General features: G+C 36.8%; 1 protein-coding gene and 1 long non-coding RNA gene across 22 annotated transcripts in view; one reads left to right on the plus strand and one right to left on the minus strand.

The window, feature by feature from the left end:
* DAB1 (DAB adaptor protein 1) overlaps positions 1-26,346 on the minus strand; it is a 1,169,270-nt gene that overhangs the window by 662,491 nt on the left and 480,433 nt on the right. The window lies entirely within an intron of this gene.
* LOC140630376 (uncharacterized) overlaps positions 17,986-26,346 on the plus strand; it is a 33,234-nt gene continuing 24,873 nt past the window's right edge. Inside the window, exon 1 of the long non-coding RNA XR_012028141.1 lies at positions 17,986-18,478. This is a non-coding gene — a long non-coding RNA (uncharacterized lncRNA). The remainder of the gene's footprint in view (positions 18,479-26,346) is intronic.

Below are 26,346 nucleotides of genomic sequence, written 5' to 3' on the forward strand. Positions count from 1 at the left end.
TCCCCTCTAAAGTTCACAGCCCAGCTGTCAATATGACTACCCAGCCAGATGTATTTGATTGACATGCTCATCCCTGCACAATGGGCCAGAGTCAGTCACCCTGTGGCTGTCCCTGCCCTTGGCATTGTGATGCATGGTCCCAGATTCCAAATGTCATGTCACATCTCCTCATGGTATCAAAGCACCCTGGAGAGCAGGAAACCCTAACAGATGGCTGAAATGCCTTCAAAAAGACTCCCCCAGACAGCCTGGGAGATGCACAGAGCCCTGTCGGTGGTGATGGGTTGCAACATATGCTCGGCAAAAAAAATGCCAAAGGGAAGAGAGGTTCCCGCACCCACCGAGACCACAGAATACTGGTTCAAATGCTGGGTATCAGCTGCCTTAGAAAGAGTGCCATTTGCTTTTGCAAAGTATCTGTTAAATCCCTGATCTCAATGCTTAGTTCTTAGACTTTTAAAGGTAGTGATGGAAAACTTTTTATTTACATTGAATATTTCATTACAAAGCAGATGAATGGGGGAAAGGTCATTTTCTCTCAATAGTGGACTGTCACTCCCTCTGGTCCAGGAATTCCTAACCTGCATTTTCTGGATCCTTTAGAAGCATACAGCTAGTCCTAAAGAGGCCTGTGAACCTTCCAAAATTGCCTGTGAATGTTTGCATGTGTGTATACATACAAGTTTCTGTGGAGAAAGGGTCTAAAGCTTTAGTTCAGATTTTCAAAATGGTCCATGTCTCATTAGAAACCACAATTCTAACAGTGCTCCTTAGAGAGAATGCATGGGGCAAAAAACATCAAAACAAAACAAAACAAAATTAAACTGGGCAGCTATATAAGGTAACAAGGATTTTCCCCTCATAGTAATATTAAGGATAACATTTGCTATTTACCATCATCATAATTTGAAAAGGGTTATTTCAGTGTAGCTGGACATGAAAAAACATTTCAGGAAGGCCATAAGCTTAGATTAAAAACATAAATTTAGCTTTGCTTAAAAAAAATGACTGCATTGTTCATTTTTATTTCACTGGTGGCTAGCACCAATCTGTGGACCAGGATTTGGGAAGCCCTGATTTCAGAGTGGGAGATTCCTATTCAGCATGCAAATCTTTGGAAAACTGTGGACTTCTTGGGATTTATCACAGCTGAGTTCAGGCGCATCACTCCCTCACCCCACCCTGTCTCTTGGACTACCTGAAGAGAAGTCCTGTATCTTTGAATCCACTAGGCTGTGAGACCTGGTACAACACACCAAGGCAATGGTTCAGTGCAGCAACTCATCCCAACAGCTATTGACTATGCCCTTCGTGGGGCATGCCGTGAGCAAGGCATTAGATATACAGAAGTGCAAGGTACTATCCCTTCTTCAAAGGGCTCACACCGTGGTAGAGGGGATGATAGAAATGATTTAAGTGGGACAATTCCCCCCTCCACTACTCTCCTTCCTGTTGTCAAAGGAGCAAAGGAAACAGTGTCTGATGCTTCCAGGAGGTATTATACAATCCATGTTTTGATTCAATAGGAGGAGCCCCAAATAGGACTGAACAATTGTTTTTTTTTTTCCCCAAAGGAATTTAGAAGAATGTGACAGAGAATCCAGAATGGATGGTGTCAGAAGACACACTTTGAATGCTGCCAGGAAGTATGCAGACATCTCACTATAGGGAGTCAAGCCTCTTTAGCCATGCAATGGTAATTCCAGTTCTTACAGTAGGTTTTAAATGTTTGCCTCTGCAAAGGCTGGGCTTCACTGACTCTTGCCCTAAGAGCCCAGAGGAAGCAGCCAGTGTCAGAGATCACACTGACAAGAAACAGCATGAGACAAATAGAGGCAGCCCGCAGAATCTGGAGGAGAGATGTAGACCAACCACAACAGAAATGGTTCTCCCTGGTCATAGGGCCAAAGTGCAAGGAAACTGGCAGATGATTTCAAAATCCACTGTACAGTATGCAGACCTTCAGACAATTTTAGGAGGGCTTTTACTCTCTCTCTTTTTCATCTATGTCTCTGCTAGAATCTTTTACTACAATGTCAAAGATTTCAGTTTTAGAGGAAGGGGCATCTTAATATTTGTGGTTATAGTCTTTAGGAGGCCAGAAAGAAGGGTAACGAGTACTACCTGCAATTCAATTTTACCTGTTGTAGCATCAGGTATATGAACTATCTTTATTGCAGAGATGTCCAAACCCAGTTTATCAGCAATATCTTCTTGGAGGTACAGAGGAAAGACAAATGCTTCAATGCATCCAGGAGCTACCATGTCATGTCTTAGAAGTCCGGTGAGCTTATTAAGAGGAAATTGATTAGTATATGTTTTTGGGAGAGCCATCTGAATTATTACATCCATAAGCAATAGCCACATCTTTTATAGTACATGCATGGAAAATGTCAACTCTGATTGGATATATTTCAATCTCAACCTCATTCCAATCAACCTATGACTTCTGACTTTAAACACATCTTGGTCAGAAGCTTGGAAAGATTTTCTGGAGGTGCTCTGATTCCAACTTTTTGTTAATTAGATATCACCATCTCCTGTTGTTAAGCCAGCTCTGGAAGGATATATGATTTTTTCATTAGGAAAAACCATCTCAGCTTTTTCAATTATAAATTGATTCTCATAATATTCACTGAACATGGTGAAATTGACACTGAGAACTATTTTTGCCTTAGTAAAGTCAGTTCCTGTGCATTCAAGGAACACATTACTAGTGTTTACTGTTAATTTGGAATGATTTTCATTGATGATAGGAGGCCTTAAAATGATAGCACCATTGTTACCATAGATAACTGGGTATAGGGATTTATTTTCAGTGATATGTAAATAATGTTCAAAGAGCACTTTCATTCTTGATAGTGTGTTTGAATTTCATTTAACTTCTTTGTTGTTTTCCTAAAGTCCTGGGTTAAGAGAACCTCTCTGACTATATTTGCATAATAAATTCTGAATCGAGTGGCTATTGCCAGATAGCTACAATTGACAGTCATCTATCAAATAAGGAGATAGGTAAGAAATAGTAGCTACTCTCAGGTAAGTCCCAAAGATTATCACATATGTTCTCTCAACACATGTGATAGTGATATTCTTCTTTCAGTTGAAAAGCCAAAGCATAGAGAAGTTAATTACCTTGACTAAGGGCACAAAGCTAGCCAAAGATATCCAGGACTTCACTGATACACACTAAAAGTCAAAGGAAACAACCAGAGGTGCCAGACCTCAGGTCTCAGCTGCTAGTCTATTGCCCAGTCTTGAGTTTTTGAGACATCAAGATTGGACGCTATTCTCCACAATTTATAGGTATCCAAAAGAATGGAAGATTCATAAAGATGACTGAATTGTTAGAAAATATCCCTATTCCTCTTGCAAAGGAGAATTGTGATTAATATAAAGAAGGGAAGGCTGAGATCAATTAGAAGCTTGGAAAATATGAATGAATTTTAGAATGAATCAGAGAGAGTAAGATTTAAGGGAATTCAAAGTTATCCTGCCAAACTAAATGGAAATTCTAAGGCATAAAAGGATGTTGTGATACTATTTTTTACACAACAAACTAGTAACAGAGTAGTGATTAGAATTTACTTCTCCATGTCCAAGCTCAACACTTGCACCCAATGCCAGGCATTTAGAAGATGCTACACTAAACTAACAAATGAACTCTAAAGAAGTTTTCATCAGACAAAGAGAAATAATGATTTTTTTCCCCCAGGGAGTTCAGACTTTGGAGGACACTACTTTTTTTTTTTTTTTTGTCAAGGGAAGACATGGGGACAGAGTCCCAGGGTAAATATATAAAAGAGATCCTTTAGTTGTAGTCTTAGGCAGAGAACCAGAATAAAAACAACAACTCGTCCATTTTATTTCCTGGAGCAAGATCTGTGACTCCAACATTTCAAGCCTTAGATGACAACTTTAATACTATTTAGGTTCAAATATTTCAGTTTCTTATTTTCGGTTTCTAAAGCCTTGGGCCTTTGAGCCTTGGTTTTATAAGGACAAGACTCAGGCCTCTGAGTAGTGTGAAAGCAGATTCCATTTCTGCTCAGATGAAAGCCTCATTTGAAAGCATATCCAGGGGTAATTCAAATTTCTTCTAAACCCACTCCAGTTAGGCTTTCACCCTTGCCACCAGACCAAAAACAGCATTTGTCATGGTCATCAGTGACCTCCATGTTGCCAATACAACACTCGGTTCTCAGTATTTTTTTAAAAGATGTTATTTGTTTATTCATGAGAGAGAGAGAGAGGCAGAGACACAGGCAGAAGGAGAAGCAGGCTCCTCACAAGGAGCCCAACGTGGGACTCAATCCCAGGACCCTGGGATCAGGCCCTTAGCCAAAGGCAGATGCTCAACTGCTGGGCCACCCAGGCATCCCTCAGTTCTCAGTCTTTATTGACTGTCAGCATCACTCAGCACTGCTAGTCACCCTCCTTCATGAAGCACATTCTTTACCTGACTCTCAGGATGCTCCTCTCCCTTGGTGTTCCTTTCATCCCTGGCTACTCCTTCTTAGTCTCATCTGCTGTTCCCTCCTGCCTCCTTAATCTCTCAAGATTAGAGCTGCCCAGGCTTCCATCCATGAACACTTTTTTTTCCCTACCAAGACTTCCTCTGGAAGTGATCTCAGCCAGTTTTAGCATTTATACATACTCTCTATGGAGTGAAAACTTCCAGGTGTGGTTAACTCTACCTTCAAAATACAAAACCACTGTTTACCACCCTCCAACATTACCACCATAATCTCTTGCCTGAGTTTTACATTAATAGTTTGTGTCCATCTTTGTCCCCTTATCATTGATTTTTCACCTGGCAGTCAGAGTAATCTTTTTAAAAAGGCAGAAAAAAATATTGCTTCTTCCCTCTGCCCTCCTGTGGTTACTTAAACCAGAGTGAAAACCTAAGTCTCTGTTAAATTTCTCACCTGCTATTTTACCATTCTGTTTCTATCTAGCCCAGTCTGCTCCAGGCCCACTGGTCTCCAACTCATCCTCACACAGGTCAAGTACAACTGAACTTCAAGGCTTTCATACTTGCATTCCCTCTGTGGCAGTGCTCTTCTCCCAGATATTGCAGGCTTGCTCTTATATTTCCTTTGGGTGTCAGTTCAAAAGTCATCTTGTCAGCAAGGCTTCTCTGGACCACCTGTATTTTATAGCAGCTCTCCTCCCTCCTCTCTACTCTCACAACACCCATTCTTTTGATAGCAGTTGCCATGATCGTACAAACCATCCAAGTGCTCATCTATGGTCCTTAGGTAAACTCCATAATATCTGAGATTTTGCTTATTTGGTTTCTGTTCTTTTCTACCACCTCAAATAGTTTCTGGCACATATTGGCTACTCAGTAAATAATTGTTGAATGAAAGAACCAAATTAGCAAATCTTATCCTAAGATCTACAATCAAATTCAGGGAGCAATGCACTTACAGCCTCCATGAAGAGAGGAAGCTTCTGTTCCTCACACTTGACTGCTTGAGAATCAAAGCTGCCTTGGTTCTTCCATTCATATACTGGAGGATTCCTAAAGGATTTAATTCCTTACAAAAATATTAAAAGCAAATCATATCTTATGTAATGGAGCAGAGAAGTTAAGAGTTAAGATTCTAGATCCAGACTGCCTGGATCCAAAGTCCAGCTCTATATCTTACTTGCTATGTGTCCTTGGGCAAGTAACTGAACTTCTCCGTTTGTCAGATTCCTTCCACACAAAAGAGTGATAATGGTAGTATCTACCTGATGAAGTTAATCTAAGGATTGAAGAAGATATATTACATTTAAGATCCCCTAAAAAGGAGGGGATCCCTGGGTGGCTCAGCGGTTTGGCACCTGCCTTTGGCCCAGGGCGTGATCCTGGAGTCCCAGGATGGAGTCCTGCATTGGGCTCCCGGCATGGAGCCTGCTTCTCCCTCCTCCTGTGTCTCTGCCTCTCTCTCTCTCTCTCTCTCTCTCTCTCTGTCCATCATGAATAAATAAATAAATAAATCGTTAAAAAAAAGATACCTAAAAAGGAACCTGGTACATAGTAAGTACTTAAGTATTAGCTCATTATAGTTCACTAAGAACATATTACCCAGATAACATTCTTTTTTTGTTCCCCAAGAGGCTTTTTAAGAGGGAGTTACATATATACCACATATTCATATTACATATATAGTGTGTATTTATACACAGTGTACATATGCATATATATGTAATATATATATTAGTTATCTTTGTGTTTGTATGTATTATTTTGTATGTATTATTGTTTGTATGTATTATTTAAATATTCGTATTTAAAATATGTTTGTATGTATTATTTAAATATTTGTATTTAAAATATGTTTGTATGTATTATTTAAATATTGACTTACTTTTTTCCTGTGTCTAGCTTCTTATGTCTCACATAAACCATGGGGTAGATATCAGTACTTCTTTCTTCCCAAAGATGATCCACTTCACCAAATATTAATATAATTAATGAGTGTAAATTTTACTTGCTATTTTATAGGAATCTTGGAAGAGAGGGCTTACAGCACCGATTATGACAAAATGTAAAAGATCTTCCTTGGATATTTCTCTTCTCCATCAAAATTGCTCTTTCACCACACCATCAGCCAGGCTTCTCCTTTTCACATTCCCATGCAGTTTCCTGCTGCCTCTTCCAGGATGACTTGGCCTCATTGTCTGGGCCCATGCTGCTCTTCACTCACCCACAGCCTTTATGTCTCTGCTCACACCATTTCCAGCAAGAGCTCCTTTGGGTGCTGTATCTTACTTATATCTTACTCTTAATCCTTGACACCTAGTAGAGGGCCATGCTCTATAGGCTACTAAGAGAATGAATACATGGAAGACCTTATACATGAATAATCTTCTTCTATAGAGAGGAAAATTGAAGCAAGAGTGTCAAACAGCCTGTGAAACAGTCAAAAAGACACCTCAGATTGTCCTGCCCTCCTCTGCTCCCATCCATCACAAAGACTAAGTACATCCAGTTCCAGTCTTTCCATTCAACACGTGGAATGATTCTGACCTTCCTGTCTGCTCTGAAGATCACTGTTACACCAGGAGCCAGTCTTAGGCCATGCAGAAAGCAAGCTCTCTTAATAGCTGCTTCTTCTGCTTCATTTCCTACTGGGAAAAACTAATCAAACATGTAGGAAGCTTAAGAATATTCCAAAGCGATTTGATTGTTCACTGGTGGCCAGTTTCAAGAAATGCATACTGATGAATATAAACACCATTCCCCCTGCCTCTGCAGATAGGATCCATCCAGCCTGAGCAGGGCCAGGATCTGCAGGAAAGTAGCCCAAGAAATAACTGTAGGAAACAAGCCCTTTCTGCCCCCTTTTATCCAGAAAACAAGGCAAAGTTGGTGAGGGCCTAAATCATTGTGATTCTCTTCTCTGATTTTTTTTTTTTGAGGGGGGCAGTGGGAGATCATAGTGAAAATTACATTGCACAAATGAGAGTAGAGATTAAATATCAACTGCTAAGGGTTTTTGTTTGGGGATATTTTAGGAAGGCCTTGTCCTTATTCGTTCACATGGGGAAATCATGGCGAGCCTCAATTCTCTGCCTAAGTGGCACATCATAACGCCCTTTCTATATGTCCCAATGAGACTGATCCTTTACTCCTCATTGACAACCCCCATATGGTACAAGTGTCCATACTCTTGTCACTGCTCTCCACTTGTAGGCTACATGCCCTCACAGACAATGAGCTTCTTAAAGACAGTATCATATGTTATCTAGCATACAAGCTGTAGCCAATAAATGTGGTTAAATAGATAAACAAATGAAAAGCATAAGCAGGTTCAAATTACATCTCTGAATCTCTGATCTAAATACTTTTTTTGGGATCCCTGGGTGGGCGGTTTGGCGCCTGCCTTTGGCCCAGGGCGCGATCCTGGAGCCCCGGGATCGAATCCCACATCGGGCTCCCGGTGCATGGAGCCTGCTTCTCCCTCTGCCTCTGTCTCTGCCTCTCTCTCTCTCTCTCTGTGTGACTATCATAAATAAATAAAAAATTAAAAAAAATAAATAAATACTTTTTTTGTTTTTTTAACTCACAACCCTGAGACCATGACCTGAGCTGGGATTGAGTCAGATACTTAACTGATTGAGCCATCCAGGCACCCCTATCTAAATACTCTTTTAACACAATATGCCTTGGTACACTAATCTAGATAGTAGATGTGATAATCTCTTTACTGACCTCACAGGATTATTGAGATGATTAAACGAAACAATAGATACAAAAAGGTTAGTAAAGGTAAAATGCCATACAAAGAGTTATTGTTAAGGAATATCATATGCCACTTAACTTTGGATAACCCCAAAATCAGTTCAGGAACTGTTATTTATTTTAAAAATATCATCCAATATAAGTTTGATAATAAAAGAGTCTAAATAGGAAAAGAGCTGAAAGAAGTCATTCAAAACTGTAAATAGTTTTAGCTGAGAAAAGAAACAAGTATTGGCATCTGTGGCATATTATATAGTATAGAAGGAGACATGAATCTTATTCATGTTGGAATTACTGGATAATTCATGATGGAATTACTGAATCATATGGAATTTCTATTTTTTAATTTTTTGAGGAACCTCCATACTGTTTTCCCCAGTGCATGCACCAGTTTACATTCTCACCAACAGTGCATGAGGGTTCCCTTTTCTCCACATCCTTACCAACACTTGTTATTTCTTGTCTTTTTGATATTAGCCAATCTGACTGCTATGAGATCTTGCCATTTGTGACAATGAAAATGGACCTAGAGGGTACTATGCTAAGTAAAATAAGTCAGACAGAGAAAGACAAATCCCATATGATGTCACTTATACGTGGAACCTAAAAAAACTCCAAAAGAACAAAAAGCGAAAGCAAATGCAAACAGATTCTTAAAACACAGAGAACAAAGTGGTAGTCACCAACAGGAAGGTTGGTGGGGGGATGGGTGAAATAAGTGAAGGGGATTAAAAGGTACAAACTTCTAGTTATAAATAGATAAGTCATGGAGATGAAAAGTACAGCACAGGGAATATAATCAATAATATTGTAATACTGTTGTATGATGACAGATGGCAACTACACATCACGGTGAGCACTGAGTAATGTATAGAATTGCTGAATGTGTTATACATGTGAAACTAATATAACTTTGTATGTCAATAATACTTCAATAATTAAAAATTCATCATGGTAAAGGAAAGGACATGATAGGATAGATAAGATAGGAGAGAAAAAGAGCACAGTAAAGAGTTGGAAAGACACACAGGGCAGGAGGAAACCTTTATTGTCCACTGATACTGATTACTTGGTCATCTCACTTAATCATCAAAACCATCCTTGTGAAGATAGCAGTACAACCCAATTTATAGTCAGCAAAACCCAGAAAAATGGAGAAGGAAAATAAGTTGAAGGATTGGACTCTAAGTTCCATGAGGCTCGGAACACATCCCCTTAATGCACATCCCCTATGCCTGGGGGCCCGGTACATCACAATTGCTTAATAGATATTTTTAAATGAGGGAATGAATGCTGTACAGCTGGTAAATGGCAAGGCCAGAATTTAAACCACAAGCTGATTAGCACTAAAGCCTACCAGCTCTCTCTACTATACTACAATCAAGTTTATATTAGGAGTTTGTAATTTGTAAAAGCTACAAGACCAGCAAAATTCAGAAAATGGTATAATTGTCCACATCTGTGAAATAGAATAACTAGCAACCACTGAATAAATATAAATAAAAACATTAACACTATGTCATAGGTCCTAAAATTTCCTACAGGAAAGTGTTCTGATTGACTATTTATGATAGGGCGGGGCACAGGATGTTAGTGGGTGTTGTTCTATTTAGTTCTCATAAGTGCCAGGCTTAAATGTGACTCAGAGAAGAGCAGTTATCCCAGAGGAGCTCCATTCCAATAACAGATGGCTATATTTAAAAAATCAGTTTATTGATGCATAATTTACATGAAATAAAATGAACCTATTTTAAGTATACTCATTATGTTTTAGCAAATGTATATACTTATGTAGCCACTACCACAATCAAGACACAGAACATTTTCATCAATTCCCAAAAGTTGCTTTATGATGTTTTTCAGCAAATTTCCCCAGTCCACGCCCCACCCAAGAAGACCATCGTCTGATTGTTGTCATTATAGATTAGTTTTCTTTATTCTAGAAATTCATATTAGTCATACAGTATACAATGTTTGGTTTCTAACTTCTTGCACTCAACCATACTAATTCTGAGGTGCGTCCAAGTCATTACATGTACCAAAACCTTATATATTTTTATTGCTATCGTTCCCTTGTATAGACCTGCAATAGTTGATCTATTCACTTGTTAATGAATATTTTGGTTGTTTCTAGCTTTGGTTATTGTGCATAAAGCTGAATATTCACATGCAGGTCTGTGTCTGAATATATGTATCCATTTCTTTTAGGTAAACATCTAGGAGTGGAATTTCTGGGCCTACAGTGATAACATGTTTAACTTTTTAAGAAATTGGATGTTTTCCAAAATGGTGGTACCATTTTACTATCCACTAGCAATGTGTGGGTGTTTTATTTGCTCTAAATTGCTGTCAGTACTTAGTATTCTAAAAAAAATCAGCCATTCCAGTAAGCATTCTCATTGTGGTTTTAAATCTTTTTTTTTGTTTTTAAATTTTAATCCCCTGATGATGGTATGCATCTGCTGTAGGTTGGGTTGTGCCCTCCAAAAAGGTATCAGAATCTGTGAATGTGACCTTATTTATTAGTAGGGTCTTTGCAGATGTAATCAAGATAAAGTCAAAATGAATTTTAGTGGGCCCTATATCCAATGGCTGGTGTCCTTAGAAGAAGATCATGTAGGTATATACTGACACACACACACGCACACACACACACACACACAGAAGAATGGAGACAGAAAAAGGAGTATGTATCCACAAACGTAGGAATGCCAGAGATTGCTGACAACCACTTAAAGCTGAGAGGCATGGAACAGATACTTTCCTAGAGCTTCGGAAGGAACACAGCCCTAATGACAGTTTGATTTCAGACTTCTAGCCTTCAGACCTGTGAGAGAATAAATTTCTGTACTACTCAGTCATCTATATCACACTACCTAGAAGTGCCGTAGGAACCTGATACAGCATCTTTCCATGTATTAATTGGCTATTTGTATATCTTTTTTGTGTGTGAAACAAATATTCAAATCTTTGGCCATTTAAAAGTAAGACTGTTTATCTTCTTGTTACTAAGTTGTATGTACACACACACACACACACACACACATGCACACACACATTATGGGTACCAGTCATTTACCTGATATACGCTTTATGCATATTTTCTCTCATTCTCTGGTTTGTTTTGCATTTTCTTCAGTGTCTTTCTAGAGGAAAAATTTGTAATTTTGGTGAAGTAAAATTTATTTTTCCTTATGTTTCATGCTTTGTGTCCTAAAAAACCTATCTACTTCAAGGTTATCATATTTGCTTAGATCTTTTCTTTAAGGAGGTTCATAAGTTTCAGCACTTCTGTGCAGGTCTATTATCTACTTCAAGTCATTTTGGTTTATGGTGTGAGATAAGGATCAAGTGCTTTTCTCTTCATATGCTTTTCTCTTCAATTATTCTGCTACTATAAGGTAAAAAACCATCCTTTCCTCCCCTGAATTGTTCTAGTAATTTTGGTGATAATTGATTAAACATACAGTAGTTCCCCCTTGCCTATGGTGGGTATTTCCAAGACCCCTAGTGGATGCCTGAAACCACAGATGTACTGAACCCTATATATACTGTGTTTTTTCCTATGCATACATTTCTATGGTGGAATTTATAAAGTAGGCACTGTAAAAGATTGACAGCAATAACTAATAATAGAAAACAACAATTATATAACAAGATACTGTAATACAAGTTATATGAATGTGGTCCTCCTCTCTCAAAATATCTTACTGTACTATACTCATTAGTCTTCTTGTGATGATGTGAGATAATAAAATGCTGAGGTGATAAGATAAAGTGATGTAAGTGATATAGACACTATGATGTAGCATTAGGCTATTACTGGCCTTCTAACAGTATGTCAGGAGAAGGATCACCTACTTCCAGACAATAGTTGATTGTGAGAAACTGAAGCCATGGAAAGTCAAATTGTGGATGAGGTGGGCACTGCTGTATATGTGTGGGTCTATTTATGGAAATTCTGTGCTGTTCCATTGAATGATATGCTTGTATCAATTCAATTCTATGTTGGTTACTATAGTTTTACAATGTCATGAAATAAAGTTTTATAAGTCCTCCAACTTTGTTCATCTTTTTCAATGTTGCTTTGACTATTCTTGTAGTTTCTATTCATTTTCATATAAATTTTAGAATAGGCTGTCAATTTTAATGGTAAAAAAAAGAGCCTGCCAAGATTTTGATTGGAATTACATTGAATCAGTGAGTCCATTTGGGGAGAATGGACTCACAATATTAAAAATATTGAGATTTTAGCCATATCAATTAGGCAAGAATACATTAAAGGCATCTAAATTGTAAATAAAGAAGTAAAACTGTCACTATTTGCAGATGACATGATACTATATATAGAAAATCCTAAAGTCTTCACCAAAAACTATTAGAACTAATAAATGAATTTATTAAAGTAACAGGATACTAAATTAACATACAGAAATTGCTTGCATTTTTGTACCCTAATAATGAGCTTTCAGAAAAAAATTAAGAAAACAATTCCATTTACAATTACATAAAAAAAATACCTAGGAATATATTTAACCAAGGCAATGAAACACCTATAATCAATGTAAGACATTGAAAGAAATTTAAGACAACACAAATACATAAAAAGATATTCTGTGCTTATGGACTGCAATAATTAATGTTGTCAAAATATATATACTACTCAAATCAATCTACAGACATAATACAACCCCATAAAAATACCAATGGCATTTTTCACAGAGCTAGACCAAAGAATTCTAAAATTTGTATTAAACCACAAGACTTCAAATAGCCAAAGCAACTTTGAGAAAGAGAACAAAGCCAGATGTATTATGCTTCTTGATTTCAAACCATACTCTAAAGCTATAGCAATCAAGTCAGTATGGTACTGGCACAAAAACAAAAACATAGATTGATGCAATAGAATATAGAGCACAGAAACAAACACATATATCATCAAATAATCTATAATAAAAGTAGGCAAGAATATACAATGGGGGAAAAAGATGGCCTCTTCAATAAATGGTGTTGGAAAAATTGAACAGCTACATGAGAAAGAATGAAACTGGACCACTATCTTATATGATATACAAAAATAAATTCAGAATGGATTATAAACTTGAATATAATATCTAAAACAAACTCCTAGAAAAGATCATAAGCAGTAAGTTCTTGGCATCAGTCTTAGCAATATTTTTTTGGACCAGTCTCCTCAGGCAAGGACAATAAAAACTAAAACAAATGGGATTACATTAAATTAAAAAGCTTTTACATGGTGAAGGAAACCATCAACAAAACAAAGAGGCAAGTTACTGAATGAGAGAAGATATTTGAAAATCATATAACTGATAATAGATTAATATCCAAAATATGTTTAAAAACGTATACAACTTAATATAAAAAATCCTAATTTTAAAATGGGCAAGGGATCTAAATAAACATTTTTCCAAAGATGATATATACATGGCCAATAGGCGCATGAAAAGGTGCTCAGCATCACTAATCATCGGAGAACTGCAAATCAAAACCACAATGAGATATCATCTCACTCTAGTCAGAAAGGTTAGTATCAAAAAGACAAGAAATGACAAGTGTTGAAGAGGATGTGAGAAAAAGGAATTCTTATACACTGTTGGTAGGAATGCAAACTGGTACAGCCATGGTGGAAAATAGCATGCAGGATCCTCAAAAAATTTAAAACAGAAATATCATAAAATCCAGCAATTTACTTCTGGGTATCTATCTGAAGGAAATTAAAACACTAATTCAAAGAGATTAATGCACCCCTATGTTTATTGCAGCATTATTTATAATAACTAAGATATGGAAGGAATCTAAGTATTCATCAATGCATGAATGAATAAAGAAGTGATATATATATATATATATACACACACACACACACACACTGGAATATTAGCCATAGAAAAAATGAAATTTTGCCATTTATGGCATATGGATGTACCAAAAGAGTATTATGCTAAGTGAAAAATGCCCGATAGAGAAAGACAAATACTATATGATTTAACTTATATGTGGAATCTAAAAAACAAAACAAAACAAAACAGAAACAGATTCAGAGATAAAGGAAACAAATTAGCGGTTACCAGAAGGGTAGGAGGTGGGAAGCAGGTGAACTAGGTAAAGGGGATTAAAAGGTACAAACTTCCAGTTTCAAAATAAATAAGACATGGGGATATACAGCATAGGGAATGTAGTCAGTAATATTGTAATAGCTCTGTATGGTGACACATGGTTACCAGACTTATGCTGGGGTTCATTTCATAATGTATAAAAACATTGAATCACTATGGTGTAAACTTGAAATTAATAAGACTTTTTTTTGTCAATTATGCCTCAATAAATTTTTAGTTTTCTAATCCAGCAACATGGTAAAGCTCTTTATTTGTTTGAGTCTTAACATTTCTTTCAGCAATGCTTTGCAGTTTCATTATGCAGGCCTGGCAGTTTTGTAGTTAAACATATTTCTAATTTTTTTTCTATTTTTTTATTTATTTATGATAGTCACACAGAGAGAGAGAGAGAGAGAGAGAGAGGCAGAGACATAGGCAGAGGGAGAAGCAGGCTCCATGCACCGGGTGCCCGACGTGGGATTCGATCCCAGGTCTCCAGGATTGTGCCCTGGGCCAAAGGCAGGTGCTAAACTGCTGCACCACCCAGGGATCCCAGTTAAACATATTTTTATGCAATTAAAAAATATTTTCATTTCACTCTTTATGTAACAATACAAATAAATTTTTGTGAGCTGTATTTGTATCCTGCAACCTTTAATATAGAGTGGGCTAGTCAACTTTGCACTTCTTCTATAAATGTATTTGCTTTTTGTATTGTAAGGAATTTGTTCATGCGTCTAACTTCTTGCCTATCTTTATTAATGATTCATGGGAACTTGGAAAGAATGTGTAATCCACTGCTATTGAATTTGAGTTTTATAAAATGTCAGTTATTTCAAATTGATTAGTAGTGTTGATCAAGACTTTTGTATCCTGGGAGCCCTGGGCGGCTCAGTTGGTTAAGGGTCTGCCTTGGGCTCAGATCATGATCCCAGGATCCTGAGATTGAGCCCCATGTCAGGCTCCCTGATCAGCGGGGAGGCTCCTTTTCCCTCTCCCTCTGCTTGCTGTTCCCCTGCTTATTCTTTCTCTCTCTCAAAAAGACCAATAAAATCTTAAAAAAAAAAAAAAAAAGACTTTTGTATCCTGTTTTTTTTTTCTTTTCTTTTTGGCTATTTCTCTTATAAATTACTGAGAGAGGCATATATAATCTCCAAATTTAACTATGGTTTTGTTACTTTTAGTTTTTGCTTCATATATTTTGAAGCTTTGTTATTACAGGACTAAATGTTTATGATTGTTACATATTATTGACCCTTTTATCATCATTAAATGTTCATCTTTATCCCTGGCAATATTTTTGTCGTGAAGCCTACTTTGTCTGATATTAATATAGCATCTCCAGTTTTGTTATGATATGTATATTCCCATCTTTTACTTTTAACTTATCTGTGTCTGTATGTTGAAAGTGGGTTTCTTGTAGACCCTGAAGCTAGGTCTGAGGTTTTACTTTTAATCCAGTGTGATAATCTCTACCTTTTTACTTACATATTTATACTAGTTATATTTAACGTAGTTCAGTGGATTTGTTATTTTTGTTCCTCTTTTTTTTAAAGATTTTATTTATTTATTCATGAGAATACACAGAGAGGAGAGAAAGAGAGAGGAAGAGACACAGGCAGAGGGAGAAGCAGGCTCCATGCAGGGAGCCTGACGTGGGACTCGATCCCAGGTCTCCAGGATCAGGCCCTGGGCTGAAGGCAGCACTAAACCACTGAGACACCTGGGCTGCCCTGTTATTCTATCTTTAATGTGTGCTTCTGCTCAGGATTCTTTAAAAAAAAAAATTATTTATTTTAGAGATAGAGAGAATGGGAGAGCAGGGGGAGGTGGAGAGAGAGGGAGAAAGAGAATCTTAAGCAGACTCCCTGCTGAGCACAGAGCACAACGCAGGGCTTGATCTCATTACCCATGAGATCATGACCTGAGCTGAAATCAAGAACCAGATGCTTAACCAACTGAGTCACTCAGTGGCCCCTCATGCTTCTTTTAATATATTCATTTTATCATTGTTTTTCAGAAATCTGACTGTGATGTATCCTGGTATAGTTTTATTTTTGTTTATCTTGATTGACTTTTCATTTAGTTTCTTTACTCTGTGAGTTTACAGTCAAATCTGAAAAAATTCAGCCATTATTTCTTCACACAATTTGTCTGCTCTCTCTCCTTCTGAGATTCTAATTGTATGTAAATCATTGAATACTGCCCCACTGTTATTGTTACTGAAGTTTATTTGGCTCTTTTTTCTCTTGGCTTCATTTTGGATCACTTCTATTGCTATGTGTTAAAATTCTCTTATCTTTTCTTCCACAGTGTTTAATCTACAGTGAGGTCTTCCCATGAATTTTAAATTTCAGCTACCATAATGTTTTCTATTTTAGAAGTTCTATTTGATATGTTCTTTCTCTCTCTTTTTTCTCTTTCTATATATTTTTCTATATATTTTTTCTATATATTTGATATACAAAGTTTTTTCTCTAAACCATGAGCTATTATAACAGCTATTTTATTTTATTTTTAAATATTTTATTCATTTATTCATGAGAGATGCAGAGAGAGAGAGAGAGGCAGAGACACAGGCAAAGGGAGAAGCAGGCTCCATGCAGGGAGCCCGAGGTGGGACTCGATCCCGGGACTCCAGGATCATGCCCTGGGCCGAAGGTGGATGCTTAACTGCTAAGCCACCCAGGGATCCCCCATAACAGCTATTTTTAAAGCCCTTGTTTAATAATCCTATGACGTCTGCCATTATGTCCTTATTTACTAACTTTTTTCTAATTGTAGGTCACATTTTCCTACTTCTTCACATATTTTCTAAGTGTTTGTTTGTTTTTGTTTTTTAGATGTTGGCCATTATAAATGTTTTGGTATTGACTTTCTCAATTTTGTTGTCTTTCTTTAAAAAGTGTTGAAGTTCATTTTGGCAGTGACTGGTGGATCAGCTTGATCATTTTAAGGCTTGTTTTCAAGCTTTGTCACTGTAGGTCTAGAGTGGCCTTTACCACTAAGGTATGAATCACTAAGGCATGACTATTCTTGGGCATCTAAGGAATTTCCTGGGTGTTTGTTAAAATCTCTCTACTCTTGCTGCTCAAAACTCAAACTCCCTTGTCAGTTCTGGGGATTACTTGGTGTGCAACTCTCTAGTTATCCTTTGGCTAGCAGAGTAGGGTTTTACCTACATTCATTCACAGGTTAGGGTTTAGCAAATAGTCTTAAGGGGATACATATGCATATTTCTGGAGCGCTTTTTCTATACACCTACCTCGTCTCTAGATCTCTGTCCTATGACTTCCAGATGCCTCAGTTTCACTGAATTCTGATCATCATCTCCTTAACTCTATTTTGCCATACTATCCTTTACTTTTCCTTCTTCTGCTGTAATCCAGAAAGTACCTCAAGGCAGAAAGCAAGAACAAGTGCGGTTTTCACTTCAGTTGCTTCCTTTATCTTAGTGATCACATTTCTGAGCTTCCTATTATTCCACATCTAAAAATCAGCTATTTAATACAGTTTGTCTAGTTTTCTAGTTGTTTAGAATTCAAGGATAAGTTTGGTAACAGTTACTCTAACATGGTTGGAGTGTTAAGATAAAGAACTGTTCTTGAATTCAAGAAGATTCTACTTAGAATTCCAGTTCTTCAATTTACTAGCTGTGATCACTGTATAGATACATAACTTTTCCTTACCTCAGTTTACTCATCTATAAAATTGAGATTATGGGTCCTGCCACATAGGATGGTTGTAAGGATGACTTGATCTAAACTCCTTTCTTCCCTACTTCTTTCCCAACCTCTTTCTCTCCCTTTCTCCTCCCATCTTCCCTCCTTGCCTACCTTCCACAAATATTCTCCAGGGGTTGAGAATCAGTAATAGAAGACAAGCCCCTGCCTACACTGAGTTTATCTTCTGATGAGGATAAATATGGGAACAAACATATACAAAAGATATTTCAGATAGATAAAATTTCTATGAAGGAATAAAACAGTGATGAGATCAGACAATGACTAAGGAGAATAGCTTTATATATGACCCTCAGGAAAGCCCTTTCTGAGTAGCTAACAAGACCTGAACAAGAACTTGTCAAGAGCATTCCATGCAGAGGGATCAGCAATGCAAAAGAACAGAGGTGAGAATTGCACATTTATTACAGAAACTAAAGGCCACTGTGAATGAAGCAAAACAAAAGAGGGTAACAGTGGTACAAGGTAAACTTGGAGACATAGGTAGGGAGGGCGTAATTCACATGAGTCTTTTAAGCCAAAGTTAAAGCTTATTTTAAGTGTCATGGAAACCCATCACAGAGGCTTTATTGGTTTTTTTGTTTGTTTATTAGCAAAAGAATGATAATAAAATATGATTTTTAAACAATATTATTCCATTTCCTTTATGAAAATGCTTAATAGTGTTATATTTTTAAAAGCCTGTTAATAAAATTTCATTTGAATTTCACCAATATTATCAAGTAGATATGATATGCTATGTGTTTGGGGAAGAGAAATAGGTAAGATTTTTTTCTGCCTGAATGTCAAAATCCTATTTAGAAGTTAGTCATATGCTTGTATATAAGTAACTATAGCTATTTTCTTACCACTACTGAGCAGAGAAACAGAAAATCTTCAGTGAGATAAAAATTGATGCTAAGTCTGAAAACTTTCTACCCAGAGACCACCATCATCCCTTTCTAGTTTAACTTTGGAGACTGTGTGCCATTCTTCATCAAGAAAAAGGTTCTGAAAAAAAAAAAAAAAAAAAAAAAAAAAAGGTTCTGAGACCACCCAAATCACTTTCTTTTTTTTTTTAATTTTTATTTATTTATGATAGTCACACACACACACACAGAGAGAGAGAGAGAGAGAGAGAGGCAGAGACACAGGCAGAGGGAGAAGCAGGCTCCATGCACCGGGAGCCCGACGTGGGATTCGATCCCGGGTCTCCAGGATCGCGCCCTGGGCCAAAGGCAGGCGCCAAACCGCTGTGCCACCCAGGGATCCCCAAATCACTTTCTATTATACTTACAGTTCTGATCTCTCTACCTTGCTTATCAATGACTAATTCTAAGACAGAATATTGATGCTTTAAGTAAGGAAAAAGTTAGGCCTAAATAAACCAATTTTAGACTTGAGAAGTGGGGACCACTAGATAATCCACTGGAGTTCATGGTGGGAGGCCATGGCTCCAAACTGAGTATCTATTGCAAGAATCAAAACTGGAGTTGTCAGGATTCTGAATACCTGGAGTTTTCATCTTTCAAATTAAAAAATATATACACATTATGTCAATCATAGGATGGTTATATTCCTCATACATTTTTAACACATTGATCTGGTGCATACACAGCATAGGTATTTAAAATTAAATATAAAGTTATAGCAAGAAAAAGGCAGAATTGGAAAAGCAAGAAAAATAATTAAAATAGATTATGAGAGAATTTGACAATTAGTCATCAAACTGAAACTGATTACTTAACATGGTCCTGTCAGAGAGGATGGTATTGTCTTAGCAATTCTTTACTATGTTAACCTTTTAAACAATTGATACACACAGATTTCTTCTTTGCTATGCATTCAAATAGACGTGGATTTCTATCTTGTAATTTGTTCAACATATTTTCATTGTTTAAAAAAATTGAGAAGTGGAAAATACAAAAAGAAAAAAAATACCCATTTGGAAGGTATAAAAATTATACCATATTTTGAAAGAAGAAAAAGGAAAAAATTATCATATTCTCACAACCACCCATTTTTAAGCTTCTACATTGTTTCTTTCCAATCTTTTGTTCTATGCATAAATCGTTAAATGTGGGATCACAGTATATATACATTTTTGCTGCCTAATTATGTTTTCAATTTCCCTTATAACACATCTCATGCTATTGAATTATTGCTATCATTGAATAATTTTCTGTCATATAGGTGTAGAATAACCACAGCCTATATGGTTGGAGTTAAAACAAGGTGATTCATTTAGGCTACTTGAATTTAAACTATTTGAGGAATCCAATATTACAGCCATGGAATGAAATATAATGAAACTCCACTGCCACTTCACTGGAGTGTGAAGCACACCTAACAATAGGTATTAGTTGGTGATATGCCTGGCATTCTGCTAAAGGCTTCACCTACTTATCTGTTTATTTTTTATTTTATTTTTTACTTATCTCTTTTAAATCTCAAAAACAAAATCCAAAAATCTATAAAGTGAGGATATTTCCATTTAATAGATGGAGAAACTGAGGCTCCTAGAAAATTAGCAGTTTAAATAAATCATACAGCAGAAATGAGATATAAACAAAGGGCAATATGATTCTAAAGTGTTTTTTTTTTAAAAAACAGATTCTGATATAGAATAATTACCAAGCTGGGTCATTGGATCTTGGTTAAAGGAACTGAGAAAGAAAAAGTACAGATGATTTTGTGGTGGTAAAATTGGGCAAAATGTTTATATTAAAAATATTGTTCTAACTCTCTGAAGAAAGTCCATGGTATTTTGATACGGATTGCATTAAACGTGTATATTACCCTGGGTAACATTGACATTTTCACAATATTAATTCTGACAATCCATGAGCATGGAATATTTTTCCATCTCTTTGTGTCTTCCTCAATTTCTTTCAGAAGTCTTCTATAGTTTTTAGGGTATAGATCCTTTACATCTTTGGTTAGGTTTATTCCTAGGTATCTTATGCTTTTGGGTGCAATTGTAAATGGGATTGACTCCTTAATTTCTCTTTCTTCAGTCTCATTGTTAGTGTATAGAAATGCCACTGATTTCTGGGCATTGATTTTGTATCCTGCCACGCTACCAAATTGCTGTATGAGTTCTAGCAATCTTGGGGTGGAGACTTTTGGGTTTTCTATGTAGAGTATCAGGTCATCGGTGAAGAGGGAGAGTTTGACTTCTTCTTTGCCAATTTGAATGCCTTTAATGTCTTTTTGTTGTCTGATTGCTGAGGCTAGGACTTCCAGTACTATGTTGAATAGCAGTGATGAGAGTGGACATCCCTGTCTTGTTCCTGATCTTAGGGGAAAGGCTCCCAGTCCTTCCCAATTGAGAATGATATTTGCTGTGGGCTTTTTGTAGATGGCTTTTAAGATGTTGAGGAATGTTCCCTCTATCCCTACACTCTGAAGCGTTTTGATCAGAAATGGATGCTGTATTTTGTCAAATGCTTTCTCTGCATCTAATGAGAGGATCATATGGTTCTTGGTTTTTCTCTTGCTGATATGATGAATCACATTGATTGTTTTACGGGTGTTGAACCAGCCTTGTGTCCCAGGGATAAATCCTACTTGGTCATGGTGAATAATTTTCTTAATGTACTGTTGGATCCTATTGGCCAGTATCTTGTTGAGAATTTTTGCATCCATGTTCATCAGAGATATTGGTCTGTAATTCTCCTTTTTGGTTGGGTCTTTGTCTGGTTTTGGAATTAAGGTGATGCTGGCCTCATAGAATGAGTTTGGAAGTACTCCATCTCTTTCTATCTTTCCAAACAGCTTTAGGAGAATAGGTATGGTTTCTTCTTTAAACATTTGATAGAATTCCCCTGGGAAACCATCTGGCCCTGGACTCTTGTGTCTTGGGAGGTTTTTGATGACTGGTTCAATTTCCTCCCTGGTTATTGGCCTGTTCAGGTTTTCAAGATTTGTGTGGAATCAGAAAAGACCCCGAATAGCCAGGGGAATTTTAAAAAAGAAAACCATATCTGGGGGCATCACAATGCCAGATTTCAGGTTGTACTACAAAGCTGTGGTCATCAAGACAGTGTGGTACTGGCACAAAAACAGACACATAGATCAATGGAACAGAATAGAGAACCCAGAAGTGGACCCTGAACTTTATGGTCAACTAATATTCGATAAAGGAGGAAAGACTATCCATTGGAAGAAAGACAGTCTCTTCAATAAATGGTGCTGGGAAAATTGGACATCCACATGCAGAAGAATGAAACTAGACCACTCTCTTTCACCATACACAATGATAAACTCAAAATGGATGAAAGATCTAAATGTGAGACAAGATTCCATCAAAATCCTAGAGAAGAACACAGGCAACACCCTTTTTGAACTCGGTCACAGTAACTTCTTGCAAGGTACATCCACAAAGGCAAAAGAAACAAAAGCAAAAATGAACTATTGGGACTTCATCAAGATTAGAAGCTTTTGCACAGCAAAGGATACAGTCAACAAAACTAAAAGACAACCTACAGAATGGGAGAAGATATTTGCAAATGACATATCAGATAAAGGGTTAGTTTCCAATATCTATAAAGAACTTATTAAACTCAACCCCAAAGAAACAAACAATCCAATCATGAAATGGGCAAAAGACATGAAAAGAAATCTCACAGAGGAAGACATAGACATGGCCAACATGCACATGAGAAAATGCTCTGCATCACTTGCCATCAGGGAAATACAAATCAAAACCACAATGAAATACCACCTCACACCAGTGAGAATGGGGAAAATTAACAAGACAGGAAACCACAAATGGAGAGGATGTGGAGAAAGGGGAGCCCTCTTGCACTGTTGGTGGGAATGTGAACTGGTGCAGCCACTCTGGAAAACTGTGTGTAGGTTCCTCAAAGAGTTAAAAATAGACCTGCCCTATGACCCAGCAATTGCACTGTTGGGGATTTACCCCAAAGATACAGATGCAATGAAACGCAGGGACATCTGCACCCCGATGTTTATAGCAGCAATGGCCACAATAGCCAAGCTGTGGAAGGAGCCTCGGTGTCCATCAAAAGATGAGTGGATAAAGAAGATGTGGTTTATGTATACAATGGAATATTACTCAGCTATTAGAAATGACAAATACCCACCATTTGCTTCAACGTGGATGGAACTGGAGGGTATTATGTTGAGTGAAATAAGTCAATCGGAGAAGGACAAACATTATATGTTCTCATTCATTTGGGGAATATAAATAATAGTGAAAGGGAATATAAGGGAAGGGAGAAGAAATGTGTGGGAAATATCAGAAAGGGAGACAGAACGTAAAGACTAACTCTGGGAAACGAACTAGGGGTGGTAGAAGGGGAGGAGGGCAGGGGGTGGGAGTGAATGGGTGACGGGCACTGGGGGTTATTCTGTATGTTGGTAAATTGAACACCAATAAAAAATAAATTAAAAAAATATTGGATGATTGATCCCTTGAAGATAAACTGATTTGGATCTTTATCATCTGGGGTAGATTTATTATCTAAGTGTCTTCAGGGCATAGTTTTCCTTATTACATCAAGGTAAAAAATGTTGAGAGGTTTAAATAGACAATAGGTTTAGTTGGGAAAGTAACTAACTTTTAATGTACTTCTAATATTCTAGGAATCCAGAAAACATTAATTCACTAATTCTACACACTGCAAAACAATGATAATTAAACCTATTTTACAGTTGAGAAAATATTCTGCAATGTTCATTTAATTCCTATCTCCAATAATGTTGACTTGTACTACCTTGGAGGTTATTAATTTTACTCTTAGTCAAACAGTATTTAGGACAATTACTGGCCTTTTTAGGAAGACTCCGTCTCCCAACACCAACCTCAATGAGAATGCAACAAGTCTGAAGGCAGATAATGCATCTTAAAGTCAGAAAATAAAATCAGAATCATTCAGCTCTAAACAACCTCATTACACTGGCCTCATATTCTACAGGTGAAGAACATGAAAAGAGAGGGCAGATGACTTAGCCAGAGACATGCACCTTTATAAATTTCATAGCAAAGCTAGACATTCAAACTGATGGCTTAAATCTTGATCCACTGTTTCCTGTTATATAGCTAATTTGTGATTTCTCATATTGTCCAGGGTACTTAGATCCATGCGAACATACTTAATACATGCCTATAGTATCAAACCGGCTAATTTCTCTAGAGATAATGTTACCATCTATGCCAGTAGTATGTTATAACCCCAAATACTCAATCAATACTTGTATATTTTAGAACCACCTATCTCTGTCTTGCACAACATTAGTTAGTTGGTAAGGCTGTTTTGCTTTGTTTAGAAAATAGAAGAAGAATTAACAACAAAAGGTATTATCTTGGGTGTTTTTTAATTTTCCTAGGTAAGGAGGCCATACTTTGGAGCTACAAGCATTGAACACCTAATGTCACATTGCTACTCAATATCGGCACCTACCGCTTTCTTAATGACAGTGGTAATTGGGTGTATGTAATGAGAAGTCATTACAATAAGTAGATTGATTTTAGTTTGAAGCTTGAACATCACTATCTGAGTTTAGATGCAATGTAGTGGGAGGGATAGTTCTTCGGATGACCAAAGAAAATCATTTAACATGAATGGTTGAAAATGACCAGTTTCCAATAAGTCAGTCCGTGCATCACCTAAATATTCTAGCAGCCACTTCTACAACTTTTGAATTTTCCCTACAAGCTTTTCTCCAAGGCTAGTATTTGTTGTTCAGAAGCTATTTTTAAAGATATTTTATTTACTTATTCATGAGAGACACAGAGAGATAGGCAGAGACATGGCAGAGGGAGAAGCAGGCTCCCTGTGGGAAGCCTGATGCAGGACTGGAACCCAGGACCCCAGGATCATGACCTGAGCTGAAGGCAGATGCTCAACCACTGAGCCATCCAGGTGCTCCCAGAGCTATTTTTAAAATATTCACCTGCTTAATGTCAATATATGTCAGACACTATAGTAACATAGATACTATTAGTAGCTAGTATTAAGTAGGGCCTAGGCACTGTGCTCTGTGCCTTCAATGTTTTATTTTAATTAATCCTCAGCACAATCCTATTGATACTATTATCCCTAAGTTACAAATGTGGAGATGAAGGTCTTTCAAAGTCGACTTGCTCAAGGTTATACAGGTAGGAAGAAATAATAAACGCTAGAATGTTTTGAGTTATATCTATGTTCTTGACATTGAGTCTGTTTATCCAATCTTATAACAATTTTATGAAATAAATACTATTATTATGCCCATTACATAGGTGAAGAAAGTGAACTCTGGAGAATGCAGGATTATAAAGCTAGCGAGTGGTAGAGTGAGGCTTTAAAAGCAGGCAGCCTGACTCTAGAAAGTGGGCTCTTTAACACAACACCATGATGCTTCTCCAAAATGGTGATACTGGGTTTAAATATAGCTTTGTCTGATAGCAAAGCCCCTACCTTATCCACTACCAGGCATGGCTGGATTCTGCAAAGAACATTATGGATAAAATACCATTACTGCTTTTTTCAGTAGCTAATCTTCCACAATAGCATTCAAAAATATAAAGAAATACCTAGGGATATCTCTAATAAAATAATGCAATTTTGTGTGCTACCACTATAAAAATAATTAATGAGAGAAATTAGAAAGGAGCTAAATGAATGGAAAGATAAACTATGTTAGTGAATTGGAAAAAAATATTATTAACAAATCAATTATCCCCAAACTGATCTAAAGAGTCAACAAGATTTCAATCAAAATTCTAGTAGGTAGTCTAGTTATAAAATTTATACGAAAATGTGAAGACCTATAATAACTAAAATAATTTTGAAAGAGTAGAACAAAATTGGAGGACTTAGACTATCTGATTTCAAGACTTACTATAAAACCATAGCAATGAAGATGGGGGTATTGCTATGAAGGTAGAAAAATATACCAATACATCAAAATCAATGATACAGAACAGAAGGTCCAAAATAGGCCTGCACATATATAGTTAATTGATTACTGATTAGGTACTATGGTACTTTAATGAAGAACAGATATTTGCAAATGACGTATCAGATAAAGGGCTAGTTTCCAAGATCTATAAAGAACTTATTAAACTCAACACCAAAGAAACAAACAATCCAATCATGAAATGGGCAAAAGACATGAAGAGAAATCTCACAGAGGAAGACATAGACATGGCCAACACGCACATGAGAAAATGCTCTGTTGGTGATTTTAAAAGGCTCACTTTGAATAGCTTAGTAATTCAGGCCAAACATATACTTAAGTGTCTGGTATAGTAGACATTGGTCAG

The sequence above is a fragment of the Canis lupus genome, chromosome 3 (assembly GCF_048164855.1).
Source record: "Canis lupus baileyi chromosome 3, mCanLup2.hap1, whole genome shotgun sequence".
Classification (NCBI taxonomy): domain Eukaryota; kingdom Metazoa; phylum Chordata; class Mammalia; order Carnivora; family Canidae; genus Canis; species Canis lupus.